This window comes from Terrapene carolina, unplaced genomic scaffold, assembly GCF_002925995.2.
Source record: "Terrapene carolina triunguis isolate 2854851 unplaced genomic scaffold, T_m_triunguis-2.0 Scaffold66, whole genome shotgun sequence".
Taxonomy (NCBI): Eukaryota; Metazoa; Chordata; order Testudines; family Emydidae; genus Terrapene; species Terrapene triunguis.
Window position 1 is genome coordinate 89,722,624 of NW_020664417.1, and position 15,649 is coordinate 89,738,272.

Consider the following 15,649-nt stretch of genomic DNA (forward strand, 5'->3'; position numbering starts at 1 on the left):
CAAAGCCAATACATTTCCCATGAATCAAAAATTCAGTCAGTAAATAAATCATTGTTTTGGGTCAATCAAAATGTTCTATTTAAATACAATCAAAATGCTTTTTTCTGATTTTTTTTCCTTTTTTTCCTTTTATAATTTATAAGGTAGAATAAAATTTTCAAAATGAAAAATTGTTTTGACCCTTATCAAAAAATGTCTCCCCTCCCTCCCAAATTGACACATTCCCACAGAAAGTTTTTATTGTGAGGAAACGGTTTCCTGACAGAAAAATGTTGAGGTGGAAAAATTTTTGACCAATTCTAGTCCATTCCTTCTTTGAATCCTCTCAATTCTTGGCCTCAATGGGTATGTCTATACTACAATTGGACGCCCTCAGCTGGCCCGTACCAGCTGACTCGGGCTCAGGCTAAAGGGCTGTTTAACTCCAGTGTAAATGTTCAGGCTCGGGCTGTAGCCCAGGCTCTGGGACTCTCTCACTTCACATGGTCCTAGACCCCAGGCTGTAGCCCGAGCCTAACCGTCTATACGGCATTTAAACAGCCCCTTTGCCCAAGCCCAAGTCAGCTGGCACAGGGTGTCTAATTGCAGTGCAGACATACCCAATGACATCCAGTGATCATGAATTCCGCAGTCGAAGTAGGGATTCTTACCATTAAGGATTGATAGGTTGCTTTGCCAGAGTAGCCATGGTAGAGCCAGTACACTGCCATGGAGATTTCACTCCTCTCTGACTCGATAGCTGCAGCACAGTAAATCTTTTATGCAGCCATAATGGGTGGTAAGTATTTTTACAGATCAGAAAACTGAGACACAGCTGGTTATGGCCAATATGATCTCACTTGGGTGCCTAAATTTGTGCCCCTACATTGGAAAATTAGGCCTCAAATCCCATGCTTAGTCCACTATGTCATGCTGCCCCTATGAGCCAGATGACCATGAAAGCCTCCAAAACAATATTTTTGCAATGCTCTTGCTATACAAAATGACATGTAATTAATGGACATTTTCCAGAAATGGGTTCTACCTGTCTGCCCAAGACTACCACCATGATGATCACAGATAGGTGCTGCTGCTGGAGAAACTTTTGCTGAATAAGAGATGTAAAAGTAGAGCACGTAGGAATGAAAAAAATAGACCTATGAACCTTCTGCCCCAAAATGTTGTCAGGCTTACCTAGAGGCTGCTGGTGCTCTGAGACCACTGTCTATCATGCTTACCAATATGCCTCATTGTTTCCTTGTACTCCCCTATCTATTGTATCTGGTCTTATACTTGGTTAGCTCGTTGGGCAGGGACCACCTTTTTGTTCGGTATTTTACACCACCTATTCCCGGGGGTATCACGAGTGCTTCTAGGTGCTACAATAAGACAAATAAATAATAATATGGCTAGCACAGCTATGATATGAGTAAGGAAAACAGTTACTAAACTTTTCGGATGTAAAGCACTGGGTGCAAATATTCCATGAAGGGCTAAACTTGCCCAGAAGCGCCTATCGCACAGACACTATTTAAGGTAAATAATGAAAGAAAGATCAGAAGGCTCTGGGTCATATTCTCTAGTATACTGTGCGACATTTGTGCTGTTCAGGCAGCACAAAGGGAATGGAAACTGACTGCACGTCCCCTGATTTGCATTCCCCAGTGGGCGTATAGCAGAGATAGCTGTCTCCTACGCCAGTGGTTCTCAACCAGGGGTACCCCTGGTTGAGAACCACTGGCGTAGGAGACAGTACTCCTGGGGGTACTCAGAGGGCTTCCAGGGGATACATCAACTCATCTAGATATTTGCCTAGTTTTACAACAGGCTACATAAAAAGTACTAGCGAACTTAGCACAAACTAAAATTTCATACAGACAATGACTTGTTTCTACTGCTCTATATACTATACACTGAAATGTAAGTACAATATTTATATTCCAATTGATTTATTTTATAATGATATGGTAAAAATGAGAAAGCAAGCAATTTTCAGTAACAGTGGGCTGTGACACTTTTGTATTTTTATATCTGATTTTGTAAGCAAGTAGTTTTTAAGTGAGGTGAAACTTGGGGGTACGCAAGACAAATCAGACTCCTGAAAGGGGTACAGTAGTCTGGAAAGGTTGAGAGCCTATCCCAGAGCCCACAACCCCAGCAGGAGCCCTCACCCCCTTCCACACCCCAGCCCCTTGCCCCAGTCCAGTGAAAATGAGCGAGTGAGCAAGGGTGGGGGAGACCAAGCAAGGGAGGGAGGGGGGATGAAGTGAGCAGAGCCTTGGAGAAGGGGCGGGGAGGGTGGGGCCTCAGGGCAGAAGCGAGGCAAGGTTGTTTGGTTTTCTGCAATCAGAAAACTTGCAACCCTAATTAACCACTCAACATTTCACAATTTCTTGTTAAACAGTAGAATGTCTTACTTATACAGTTAGGGTTTGATTCTGCACCCACTGAAGTCAATGGCAAAGGTCCCAATGACTTTATGGTGCAGAATCAGGCCCCTCCTGTATGAAAAAATTGCTCCTCTAGTTTTCCTCTCTCTATTAGAGACACAATTCCACTATAGGTACACATGGGAGATATAATATACTACTAAATCACATCAGAGGCTATAATCCACATTATATATTTCCCTGAAATGCCTTTGAGCTAGGGTTACATATGACTATCCATTGTATACCCAACCCAACTGAACAAAGGTGAAATATTTTATTTGGCACAGTGCAATCAGAATGCAATTCAGAAGCCGTCGCTCCATTCAGCTTCCTGGTCTGCACCAAGTTCATTCCCTCTCCTTGGCTGTGAAAGACGGACAATTGTCCACTCCATTCTAATGGGAGACTTGCTAAGTATAAAACAGCTGCCTCCACGAGGTTTTCTTAACTACTGTAGATTTAGTGGCATCTATCAGCATCAGGCAATGGGGTTACGTTCTATGTTTGTGAATAGATACTCAGGCACAGCACATAAGCATTGCGTATGGTCCTTTCAAAGTCAAAAAGGGAGTTTTCCCCATGCCATTATCAATTTTGTCATAATCTAACTGGTGTGAATCCTACCCCGGTCTCAGTCTGCTGGTCCCGAACACGATTCTGCTAAACTTCAGTTTTGTCTCTTTTCTAGCACGTGTGTGAATCTTTCCTTTGTGACAAGCACCTAAGAGCTCAACTCCTTCAAATACCAAATGTTTGATGGGCCAGTTGAGTTGCCTTAATGATTATTGTCACTTATTCTGGCGTATGTCCAAAGCTGAGGACATTTCAATTTAAAACGTTTTTTGGGGGGCGGGAGGGGAATGTTCTTATTTTTATTATAATATTTTCTGTTTAATGATTTGATGAATCATGTACACTTGTCCTTCGCTGATTTTCTTAAAGTGAGCTATAAAGTACAGCAGGCAAATAACATTTTTATTACTAAAAGTTTAACAAAGAAAGTCTGTTTCTGGGAGCCTGTCCTGAGCTCTGCATATAAAAATAAAGAAAAAGATACCAGCTAGGAAATAGCAATTGAAATTGATGGCTAACAAAGGTTCAATTGCTTCACTTAAAAGTCTTACTGCAGTAATTGAATATTTGTAGTGAAATCTGAGGAGTTTTCAAATGAAAACAACAATAACATATTATGCCAGCTGGAGGTATGTTAGACAACTGAAAAAACTGAAACAAGAGGTTTTTAAAATAAATAAAGGAAAAGGCAAAATCCGCGCTTGGTCAGTGAACTATTTTTGATATCATTTGATATAGGGAAATCAACATAGATCTTTTTGAATGTGATTCTAATTACTATTTGGAAGGTGTAAGTTTCCTTTTCTTGATTCAGTGGTGAACAAATGTAACTTGCTGGTAGTCCATACATTAGTACAGCCTCTTTCGCACCTTAAAGGCTCATAACAGTTGCTAGAGCTTCCGTAGCACAGGTCCGCTTTGTCCATATTGCCTGGCTCTACTGTCTCATGCCCATCTGTTTTCAATTATCTTCTACTCTGAAACTCTTCAGGCAACAGTTTCAAAAAGATGCTCCTCATCTTTCATTCACAAAATCTGCATCTGGGAAGACACTGAGAAAGCAAACAATAGGGTATTGTTACTGTGGGTCAGATCTTTCTCTTGCTGACATCTGTGGAGCCTCAGTGAAGTCAGTGGAGTCACATGGGCTTAACATGGGCTCTTTGTGTGCCATTAACTCCTTTTCCCTGCACAGCTTAAGTTCACGTTTGCCAAACTCTAGGGGCCTGCTTCATCAAACCATTATTTCCATGTTTGTTGGAGAGCAAGGGTTTGCAGGATTGGGCCACAGACTTTCATTTTTAAATTGTTTCTTTTCCTCCCACTTTTATGATTATTTCTTATGTGCCAGCTGTGTACTCAGCACAGAACGGGGCTAACACTAAGATGGTCCTTGCCCCAGAGAGCTTACAGTCTAACAAGATAGATGCAGAGAAGATGGGGAGGCTTTTCATTGACTTCAATGAGCTGTGGATCTGCCCTAGGATACACTTGGAAGCCCAGATAAGGGACTCCATTCTGTAAGTCCTCTCACTCTCCGTCTTTGCTCCATGCTTGCTAGATGGTCACTCTGTTCAAGTCTCACTTCCTTGTTAGGAGGTATATAATATGCTTCTTTCTTGTTCTCTTGTGAAACTCAATGTTCCCAACATAGTGGTGCCATTTGACATTACATATCCCTCCGAAACACCTGCTATCAAATGCATCAAATCTTTTCTTGTCAGCTTGCGTAATGCCCCAGGTCTTTGCAGCATCGAGCAAAACTGATACCACACAGCTGTTGCAGAGTCTTATTTTTTGTTTTGCGGACATGTTGCTACCCCATACTTTTGCCCTTGAATTTGTTTACATTGATCTTCACCTTGTATCAATCACGCTTAAAATGATACCAAATAAAATCCCCCAAAACTGGTCCAAAGCACCAGTAATGGAAATAATACAGCCTACAAAACATTAGCACTCCTAGGGGCCTGGTATTAGAGAGAGAGGGAGCAGAAAACCAAACAAGCATTTTTCTTGATAAGCCAGAAAGGCATTATTGTGCCAAAAACATACTTGCCAATTCCTAATGAAGATTTCAATTTTAGTTGCTTTCTGAATAATCATGTACATTTAGAAATATTCATTGAGAAGCTGATAGCTTTTTTAACTTGTTCAGATTCGACTCATAGTCATCAAACTAGTTTTCTGTGGCCAATCAGAAAAGCCAAAAAGTAGTCAGAGGACAATATTTTTTTACATCCATCATGAAGGATCAATTTTTTTTTAGAAGAGCAAGTTCAGTATTTTAGAAAAAAAATTAATAAGCTCTTGTGTCAAAATTTAAAAGGAAAAAAAATCAGAAAACTAAAAGCATAAGACATGTATATACCTGCATTCCTTTGTCCGGATGTAGCCGATTGTTGTATTCATTTATTCATGTCCATTGCAGTGTTTGTATTTTTCTTGAAAAATATAAACAATTTAAAAGAAAACTGACTGGCTGAGAATGATGCTTGCAATATTTAAATTAATCTTTCCATGATTGATTATTGTTATTATTTATTATATTATTGTATGTTTGCTTCTGTGTGTACTTTTTTTAATAACTGTAACATTTAACATACAATGTAAAGAAAAAAAGTTACTGGAATTAGTGTCTAATTTACAGTAAAACTTAAGTTTAAGAAAAGAGTGTGATGTACAACTTATATACACGTGAGTGTGCATGTACTAGATAAAAGTGGTCTATTAAGCAATACAAACTTTACACATTAGCAATATGAGCATTTTATGGCATTGCATATATTAATAATTTTATTTAAAATAAGGATAATCTATCCTGGACTCTTTTTAGTTGATTACTTGGGAAGATAATTTTGTCAACTCTAAGGCTCTGATCCTCCAACGACTTATTTACGTACCTAACTTTCAGTACGTGAGTGGTCTTAACAAGTTCAATAGGAGTACTCACATATTTATGTTGAACATGGGTATCATATGTTAGCTCTGTTAGGGATGATCAGGATTTTCAGTTTGCAGTCTCACTATTTTGGCAATTAACATGGGTTTTGATAAACATTTCTGGTGCGGTAGAATAAGTTCTGTCTTCACAGATACCTAAGGGGAATATACCAGTACTCAGTATCAGATTGGTTCTATTAATTTTGTCCATTGATCTTTTAACTTTTTTTTTATCAAAAGTTGTCCTTATGATAATTTTGAAATTTCAGCGATATGTTTATAATCATGGTAAATAAAGATAGCACTTGACAGAAAAGCATGTCTATTATTACTGCAACAGATAATTCTTTAAAAATTTCCCAGTGAACGCTGTCTTTGCAATGCCTGTTACAGATGCTCCATTTATTATCATCCCATTAATATACATTTTAAAGTCAATGTTCTGTCCCTAAAAACACATTTAAAAAGTTATAGATCCCACTGGGAGCCATTAAGAGCAAACTGGATCTTGAACTGGATTCTGATGCAATCATGAAAATATTTAGTCATGCAAATAATTCATATTCACAGGAATAGAAACCCAGTATTTTAAAGTTCATTCTTCGATGTGCGCTTGAGGCAGGAGAAGAGAAGTCGAATCATAACTTTTGAAGTGAAATCGTGGCCCCACTGAAATCAATAGTAGTTTTGTCATTGACTTCAGCAGGGTCAGGATTTTACTCTTGGGTTCTGTTCCCAGTTTGTGATGTCAAGGATTACTCTTGTGAATACAGATGGTTGAGTTTTCCATCAGAAAAGACCATTTCAACTAAACCAAATTTTTTCTCAAAATGTTTGATGAAATTTCATTTTGGAACAAAAAATGAAAAAAACAGTTTCCCAAAATAAGAATTGAAAGTTTGAGTATTTCATTCTGAAATTACTTTTATTTCAAAATCTACTTTATTTTATACAAAATGGTCAAAAATTAAATGGACCATTCTGAGTGACCCAAAATGAATTGTTTCTTCTCGCAACCATGAAAATTTTGGATTTTCATACCTATGTGGGGTGAGACATTTTTTTCAAAATCTCAAATTTCCACAGAATGGGTCAGATGCAATAGCATTAAAGCAAAAACAAAACAAACACATAATCCAAGAGTAATTTAAAAATATGTTATGTTAATACTGATAGAAAATTAGATTTTTATGAGTACATTCCTTTCCCATCATTTATTTTCCTTCCCTCTTCTTGCCCTCTCTCCCAAATTCTATCTGGTAATGAAAAGTGCAAAAGTATGCAGTTTTAAAATGGATATCATTCTTCTAAACAGTTGTTAGAATGGCTGTTTTATTCTATCATACTTTATAGTAATCCTGACAGTCCAAAACTTTGATTCCTCGTCCTACTGATATTATTGAGAACAGAATCAAACCCCAGAATTGCAACTGCCTTAACACTAAAATATGAAAGATACAGTGGACCAGATATTGATTTCAATGGATTACTCACCTGAGTAAGGACTGCAAGACCTAGCCCAGATCCTGTATACACACACACACAAAAACTATGCTTAATATTTTTAAAAAGAAATATTCATTTTTCAGCTGTATTATGTGATATAAATATTCTTTAGCAGCATGAAATCCTGTGTCGATTAGATATTTGAACTCTGCTTAAATAGGATTTATTCTGAACCCTACAGTAGCACAGAAATGAGACAGAACATTTTAAAAGCTTTAAAACGTGGTGTGGATATTATACAGAATGTGCAATTTTTATAGCAACAATGACCTCAGATGTAGGTGCTTACTGACTATCTTTTCTGCCAAAACCGTGTCAAGTGAACCAAAAAGAGGCCAGCTGACAGTGAACATACATTTGTCTGAGATCATTATTTCTGGGCAGTGAGGCAACAAAGTCTTGTCAGTGGAGTTACCTGGGCTATATAGTACAAGCATAAAGTGCAGTAAAACATAAATTATTTAACTAGCACCGTTAGTAAATCGCAATGTGACCTTGCTTTGCTTTAAATGAAACCTCGTTTTCAAATGCATTTAAATGTGGCCAGAAGGTCTGATTGCTGTTGAAAACTATTGCAACCTGCTTCGAATCAGAAGAGTTAAATAGGGGCAGCACCAGAAATGTGGTGCAATACAGATGAAGGGAATAGATTATACTGGAATATTATTTGTGTTATAGTAGCACCTAGAGCCCCCAAGCAAGATTTAGGGTCTCATTGTAGCACATGATGACAGGCAGTCCCTGCCCTCAAGAGCCCTCATTTAAACAAAGAGGGAGGGGAAACAGAGAAATGAAGTGTCTTGCCCCAGATCACTGACAGGGTTGTGAACAGAACCCAGATCTCCTGACTTGACTCGCATGCTCTGCCCACTGGACCATGCTACTGTGTTTGGTGACGAGAGCCGAAAAACTAAATACCTGCGTATGTAGAAGTGACTTTAAGAACCATTTTATCAATGAGCAGAAGGGGCTGGGCAGGAAGAATTGTGGCTCAAGGAGCCCGATTCTGTGTCATGTTGATCACCCACCAAAGTTCAGTACTTTGCAGAAGGGATTCAGCACTGCTCAGGATCAAAACCTTGTGTCCATTTCAAATCCTTTGGCATGAGATAACATTAAGTCTATGGATATGTCTGCACAGCAAACAGACGATGTGACTGCAGCATGTTTAGGCCTACCCACGCTAGCTTTGATCTGTCTAGATTAACCCCAGCTCAAGTAACAACAGCAGTCTAGTGAGGTGGCATGGGCGAGGTGCTCAGATATGCACCCCGGGTCCTGGGCAGGGTTCTGTTCAGGAGACTAGCCTATACGGCTTTCCCTGCTGCCATGCTACGCTGCTATTGTTACTCAGGCTAGCTTGGATGTAGCTAGATCAAAGCGACCTCGGGTATGTACACATGTGCTGCACTCACGCCTCCTGATTGCGCTGTAGATGTACTCTGAGAAACATGTTTTGGCAAGAAATAAAACGCCATTTGCACAAGGGATATGACAGACATCTCCACGGGCAGCCCACAACAAGGGCAGCGTCTAGGGCCGGCAATGCAATCAGTGACGCTCCCTTGGGATTGGGTTTGACCAGTAAAGCTGGCTAGTTGAATCACTGCCTGTCTCTCCATGTGATCTCATGGCAACTATCTTCAGTGGAGGCCCTGCAGCCAACAGCGCCTGGTTCAACAGCTGCCAGCAGGGAATTTTCTGGGAGCGGTCCTTGGCTCTGAACTCATCCCCCCACCTTAGTTTCAAGCAGTCCAGATTTGTTGCTCTTTAGGTTTTGCTGAAAGACCTATCTATTTCCTAGGCCTTTCTGGGAGGAGTAGGTTGAGGGAAATGGGGGTAGTCAGCAGTGGCTAATATGCCTATGAGGGGTTAGAGCAGTGGTGGGCAACCTGCGGCCCACGGACTGCATGTGGCCCATCAGGGTAATCTGATTGTGGGCTGCGAAATATTTTGCTGACGTTGACTCTCTGCAGGCTCGGCCCCCCCGCTGCTCCCACTGGCTGTGATTCGCTGTTCCTGACCAATGGGAGCTGCAGGAAACAACAGCCAGCACGTCCCTGAGGCCCGCCGCTTCCCGCATCTCCCATTGGCTGAGAACAGCGAACCGCAGCCACTGGGAGCTGCGGGGGGCCGTACCTGCGGATGGTCAACATCAACAAAATGTCTCGCGGCCCACCAGCAGATTACCAGCAGGTTGCCCACCATTGGGTTAGAGGGTTATTTGTGATATCGGAGCAGTCCCATGTGAAATGGCTTTGGGCAGTAATGTCATTTATCTTAAGGATAGTTATCCTTAGATGCTATCTTTAACAGATGCTTAGTGCTTGCATTAGGACTCTTAATAAGTCTAAATAAAATAAAATCCGTAAATATGCCACTGCTATAAAGATTCTGATCTTAACTTCATTTCTTCCCGTCTCAATAGGATCAGAGCCAGGATTCAGATAGGCTTTAGCAGCAAAAGGAAAAGAATCTCCCCCCCCCACCCCGACCCATGTTTTGCAATCTGTTATAACTAATATAGCACTAGGAGTGATATCCCTTTTGTGGAATTTGTACATGGGGTCCCAGAGAGAGCGCTGCCCTGAAACATCCATTCATGGGGGTGGCGGGGAGATGTTGTAAAGAAATGATAAAGCAACCAGTCTCCATTTTTAATTGTGAAAGGAGGAATAGTGGCAATTTAAGAACAGGAAAAAATACTGATTGATTTAAGGCATGTCTATAGCATGCATCACGGTAGCATCTCACAAGCATTAATGAATTTACCTTCACAAAACCCTGATATCATTAACTCCATTTTACAAATGGTGAAACGGAGGCAGAGTGAGTGCAACATCACATAAGGTTACGCTGTAAATCAAACTATGCAGACATGTCGGAGCATGCGGGGGGGGGTGTGTGTTTTATTCTCCTTTATGTTCCTTCACTGCTCCCACCACTGTCCTCTCCTCACTGTAAGAAGATAGGCAAGGAGAGAGACAGGAGTAGCAGAGCTTTGGTAATACTCCACCCCAAACACACCAGCCAGCAGAGTTAAGCCAGCATGGGGGTGGGGGGTGGAGGATAAAGGATGGCAATTGATTACTGGAAGGGACCAGGAACAGATCTAGAGGAAAGGAATTCAATGCAACCACTGTTCTTAAAAGCAATGGGCAGGGAGGGGCTGGAAGGAAGATGGGGCAAATACGTTCTTGGAGTTTAACCCTACAAAGCTTACTCACTATTAACAACAGTTAATGTCCCATTTCATCATTCCCCTTCTGGGTTTAAAAGCAGAAGGGGAATCATTGACTCAAAGACCAAATAACGTTCAAAAGTCAGTTTTACTGCATGCCCAAGTCAAATATACCAGAGCTGTGTGTTAGCATAGCGTATGCTCAGCATCTGGACAATGCCACTTTCTTTTATCCAAATGGTCAGGGGGAAGTCCAAAAGTTTTGGATAACCATGCATTTTGGGGAAAAAGGATGTGATTAACTAACATAGCGCTACATTGGGGGACACTGTGGATTCAGATAACAAGGATTTTTGGGATAAAAGAAATTTAGATAACTGGAATTATAGTGTATACAAATTAATGAAGAGTACAGGGAAGTTAAATCAGGTGCTGCTAGTTAACCTCTCAGTACAAGAATAGGGAACTTTCTATGAAACCAAAAAGTAAAAAAATCTAAAAAAAAAATAGAAGGAAAGACTATTTTTAAAAACCAAAACATGTAGTTAACCAATAGAACTCATTGCCGCAAGAAATTTCTCATGCTAGGAGTTTAGAAAAGTTCATAAAAGGCTTGAACATTGATTTGGATAATGAGACAATAGATAAAATATCAATGAAGGATATAGGCTCTCATGCTTCAGGGCACAAACCAACCATTACCTGACCCAAGTAAGAAGACATTTTGTCATGTGGGCAAGTTATTTCAAAATTGTCTGTTATGGGCTTTCTCGCCACATTCCCTGAAGCATTTGGTATAGGCCACCCTGGAAGCCAGCATGCCAGACTAGCTGGGCCCTGGCATGATCCACCAGGATGGACATTACTACAGTATGTTCCTGCTTTTACCGTGTGTTAATGCAAAGGGAGCAGCTGAGAGGGAAAAAAAAAAGGTAATTAATCAAGCCTAATATTTAGTTGGGGATTGGTCCTGCTTTGAGCAGGGGGTTGGACTAGATGACCTCCTGAGGTCCCTTCCATGAATTCTATGAATAATAGAAATGAAGTGTGCTTATAAACATAGATATATGGTGACCTTCTGTAGACTTCACTGAAACAGATCTGAAACATGTTGCAACAGTAAGAAAACTAGGGCCTGAAGGTAGAAGTCACTCTTCTTAGCAACTGGAGAAGGGTACATGTACTGGGTTAGCAAGCAAAAGTGAGGCAAAGAGTATAAACTGGAGAATGGCGCTAAGCTGATTTACATCAGTTGGGGTTCTGGGCCAATATATGCTACAGATTTTAAAAAATGAAACATTGCAAAGACTGGTTGCAGGGCAAGAACATAACTGGGAATGGTGCATCCTTCTCCCCTGCTCCTTTTTGTCCATATGCTGTCTTATTAGGTTGTGAGCTCTTTGGGGCCAGGACCCATCTTACCAAATACCAGGGCCGGCTCCAGGGTTTTGGCCACCCCAAGCAGCCAAAACCAAAACCAAAAAAAAAAGCCGCGATCGTGATCTGCGGCGGCAATTCGGCGGGAGGTCCTTCACTCCCAGGCGGAGTGAGGGACCGTCCGCCGAATTGCCGCCGAATACCTGGACCTGCCGCCCCTCTCCAGAGCCGCCGCCCCAAGCACCTGCTTGAGAAGCTGGTGCCTGGAGCCGGCCCTGCCAAATACCCTACAATACCACTTTGGGACACTGTATAACCAACAAATAATACTAAGTTAACACAGAGTGGCTTAAAAAGGACCTGCTCCTGAAGTGAAAAGTATTGTTGAAGGTTGGTGTTCTCAGTGGTGATGCAGCTCTTTCTCATGAATATTCAATGGCAGGGTTCAAATTCAGTTGCCCGAACTGGTGGCCAAGGAAAAAAGCACTTTAATTAGTCTGAGACCCCATCATGACAGGATTCAACACTGATCTGATTTGAGCAAATGTGACTCACTAATATTCTACAAAATACAGTGTCCCACTTATTGGGTGAGTACCCTTAACTCTGCTCTGTTACTCAGTCTCTCCACTCACCCCTTCTTATGGCACTTTAGCAGGTGCAAGCTGAATAAACTGGCTGGAAAAAAAGATTCTCCAACCTCCCCTACATTCTAGAACCACCTAATTTAACATTTTAAACTGAAAACCATTATTTCCCCTCTCCTCCCTCCCCCCATCCATAAAAATGACTATGGTAATAGCAGGCACCACTGATTTAATGAATAACTTGTTTCTGAAAGTACTATTTTGAGCCTTTGATGTATCACGTCATGTTAGTCAGCAGTCGTTGTTATGGTACTTTTCCCTCTGTTCATTGCTTTGTATGAAAATCATGTATGAAGTTTACTGAAGAAAATGCTGCACTGTCACTGTTTGCAGCACAGTGCGTTAATAAATGCATTAGAATAACTTGCTCTGCCTTTCCTTCTTTGAAACCAAAGACAGTTGAACCCAGATTCTCAAAGGATTTAGATGCCTCACTGCCACTGATTTTAACTGGAGTTAGGCACATAAGTATCTTTGAGGACCTAGGCCTAAGTACCAATTTTTTGATGACCAACTAAAGGAGTGAACTTATTGGATGCACCAACTCAGTGGACAAGGTTTTAAAAAATGACTAGTGATTTGGGGTGCCTCCATTTTGGGGGGGATCTGAAACTTGAGACGCCTGAAGGTGCTGAGTACTTGCCCTCTAAACAGCTGGATCCCTTAAAGTGTAACATGTTGGTCATCCCGAATCACAGGTCACTTTTCCAAATCTCAGCCTCAGGGTCTACCAAACTGCATGCATCACTCAAGACACACAATTACAAACAGACATTTGAACAGAGACCTAAATTAAGGTATCTTGAGATAAGTACCCAAAATCACTAGTTACCTTTGAAAAGCATGACCTTTATTTGGGAGCTCAAAACTGGCATTGATAGATGCAGTTACCAGTTTTATAAAAGAAAACATAGATGAGAATGGCAACAATATCATCAGTGATGGACTATCAACAAAAGAAAATGTCTGTTTCTGTGCTTTAAATTAGGCCTTTATAGTTTCCACAGCTACGTGCAGTTTTTGGTGAATCTCCCTTATGCCCTTCTTTCACCTCTGATCACATTTTCATTTTTTAATATTTTTATGCCCAAGTTTCGTGTACAGAGACCATGCAGTCATTTAATTACTTGATCTCTTTGTGAATTATGCTTAGTTGTGAAAGCTGTGTGCACAAAAACTGGACATGCGAAGATCCTCCCACATGTTTAGAAGCTGGTTGAGACACTTTTGGAAGCTTACTTTGAGGTGCTCAGTTCTTTATAACAACCCTAGAATCATAGAATCATAGAATATCAGGGTTGGAAGGGACCTCAGGAGGTCATCTAGTCCAACCCCCTGCTCAAAGCAGGACCAACACCAACTAAATCATCCCAGCCAGGGCTTTGTCAAGCCTGACCTTAAAAACCTCTAAGGAAGGAGATTCCACCACCCTAGCTGGAGGATGGTCTGATGATAATGTAAAACTAGAAATATTTGCCCACCTGACACTGAGATCATGATGCTAAATTCATGTGCTGATGAGCAGGACTACAGAAACAAATGATCATTCACTGAATCTGATCATCAAAGATATACATTGAATATCTCCAAATTAATGGAGAAAATAGACACCAAGGAAAATGATTAAAATAGAGTCATATCAAGCTTTCTTTAAGCGAGTCATTGTAAGAAGTATATTACATGTTAATAACAATCATTCAGTTGCAAAGAGGCTCTTACCATGTTTATGAAAGCCCCTGTAAACACCACATTCCTTTATATTACTGCATCTCAGAAATGTCATGATGCTAATGTTACGATTCCTGTACAATTCATCTCACATTTAATTAAATGTATGTTTATTTCATCTTGGAGGTTATTATTTTAACTATAATATTGGCATTCTTCATAAACCTGTCACTAAACAATGTGAGCACTGACTATTGTTTACTTGCAGATACATACAATCACTCTCTAATATGTTTAAAATAAACTGTTTTCTTCCCGGTACCAAAAAACATTTATTTATTCCAACATAATGAGCAAAGGATAGTGCGTCAGGAAGACTAAAGTTAACCGCCTGAAGTCACAAACATCTGCTGTCTATTTCAAATGTGCTGTGGACTAACCACAAAATCCTCTCCTGTAAAGAATGGAAATATTTCCCCTGTGCAATATCATATTTTAGAATTCTTCTCTTCTGAATCAGTGTCAGACCTGATTAAAGTACAATGAAGTCTGTGTTTTCATGTCTGCATCTCCTTAAAAATATTGAATACCTAATGTTACACTCAGCGTGTTACCTAAGGATTTGCATATGGTGAGAGGAGATGACTTCAGAGTATTGGTGTTAACACAAAATTCAAAATAATCTTAAAACTTTAATCCTCTGTAATGTTTTTGGCAAATAAACGTAACAGATTAGTGTGTCTCTATATATACAGGCAAATATGTATTAGTGAGCATACATATAACCACACACATATAGATATAGATAGATGTATTTAGTAAGCATTATATACAAACTATCTAAATGTGAATAGAAAATGTTGCTAATCAAATACTTGCATGAGTTGTATATGGATCTTCTAAATGTCTGTGCTTCTTGGGGAAACCAAATGATCTCTTTTTTACAGATAGTAAGATCAAAGCACTCCATTTAGATACTCCAGCTGTCTCTCTCACTGGCATTTGACATGCAACCAATCCATTTGAATTCTGGGGGCATGTAAACATTTTAACCCTTGGCAGTGGTATCTGAAAAACGTGATAGCCATAAATGGGCACTGACTGAGTGGGCCAAATTCACAACTGGGGGTCTCTCTTCTGAAGGCTGTGGAGTCACACCAGCCAGTGAGTTTGGCTAAAGGATTCCATGTGAAGCGATTTGCTAAAACGCCACTAGCAGAGAGTTTTCAGATTTGATTCCAGAGGGCTCAACTGATTGGCAATGGAACAGAGAGCCGCAAACCTCTAGGCTGCAGCTGCAGCTCAGCTAGTAGTGACCAAAAATGGTGATTGCCCAATTGCTG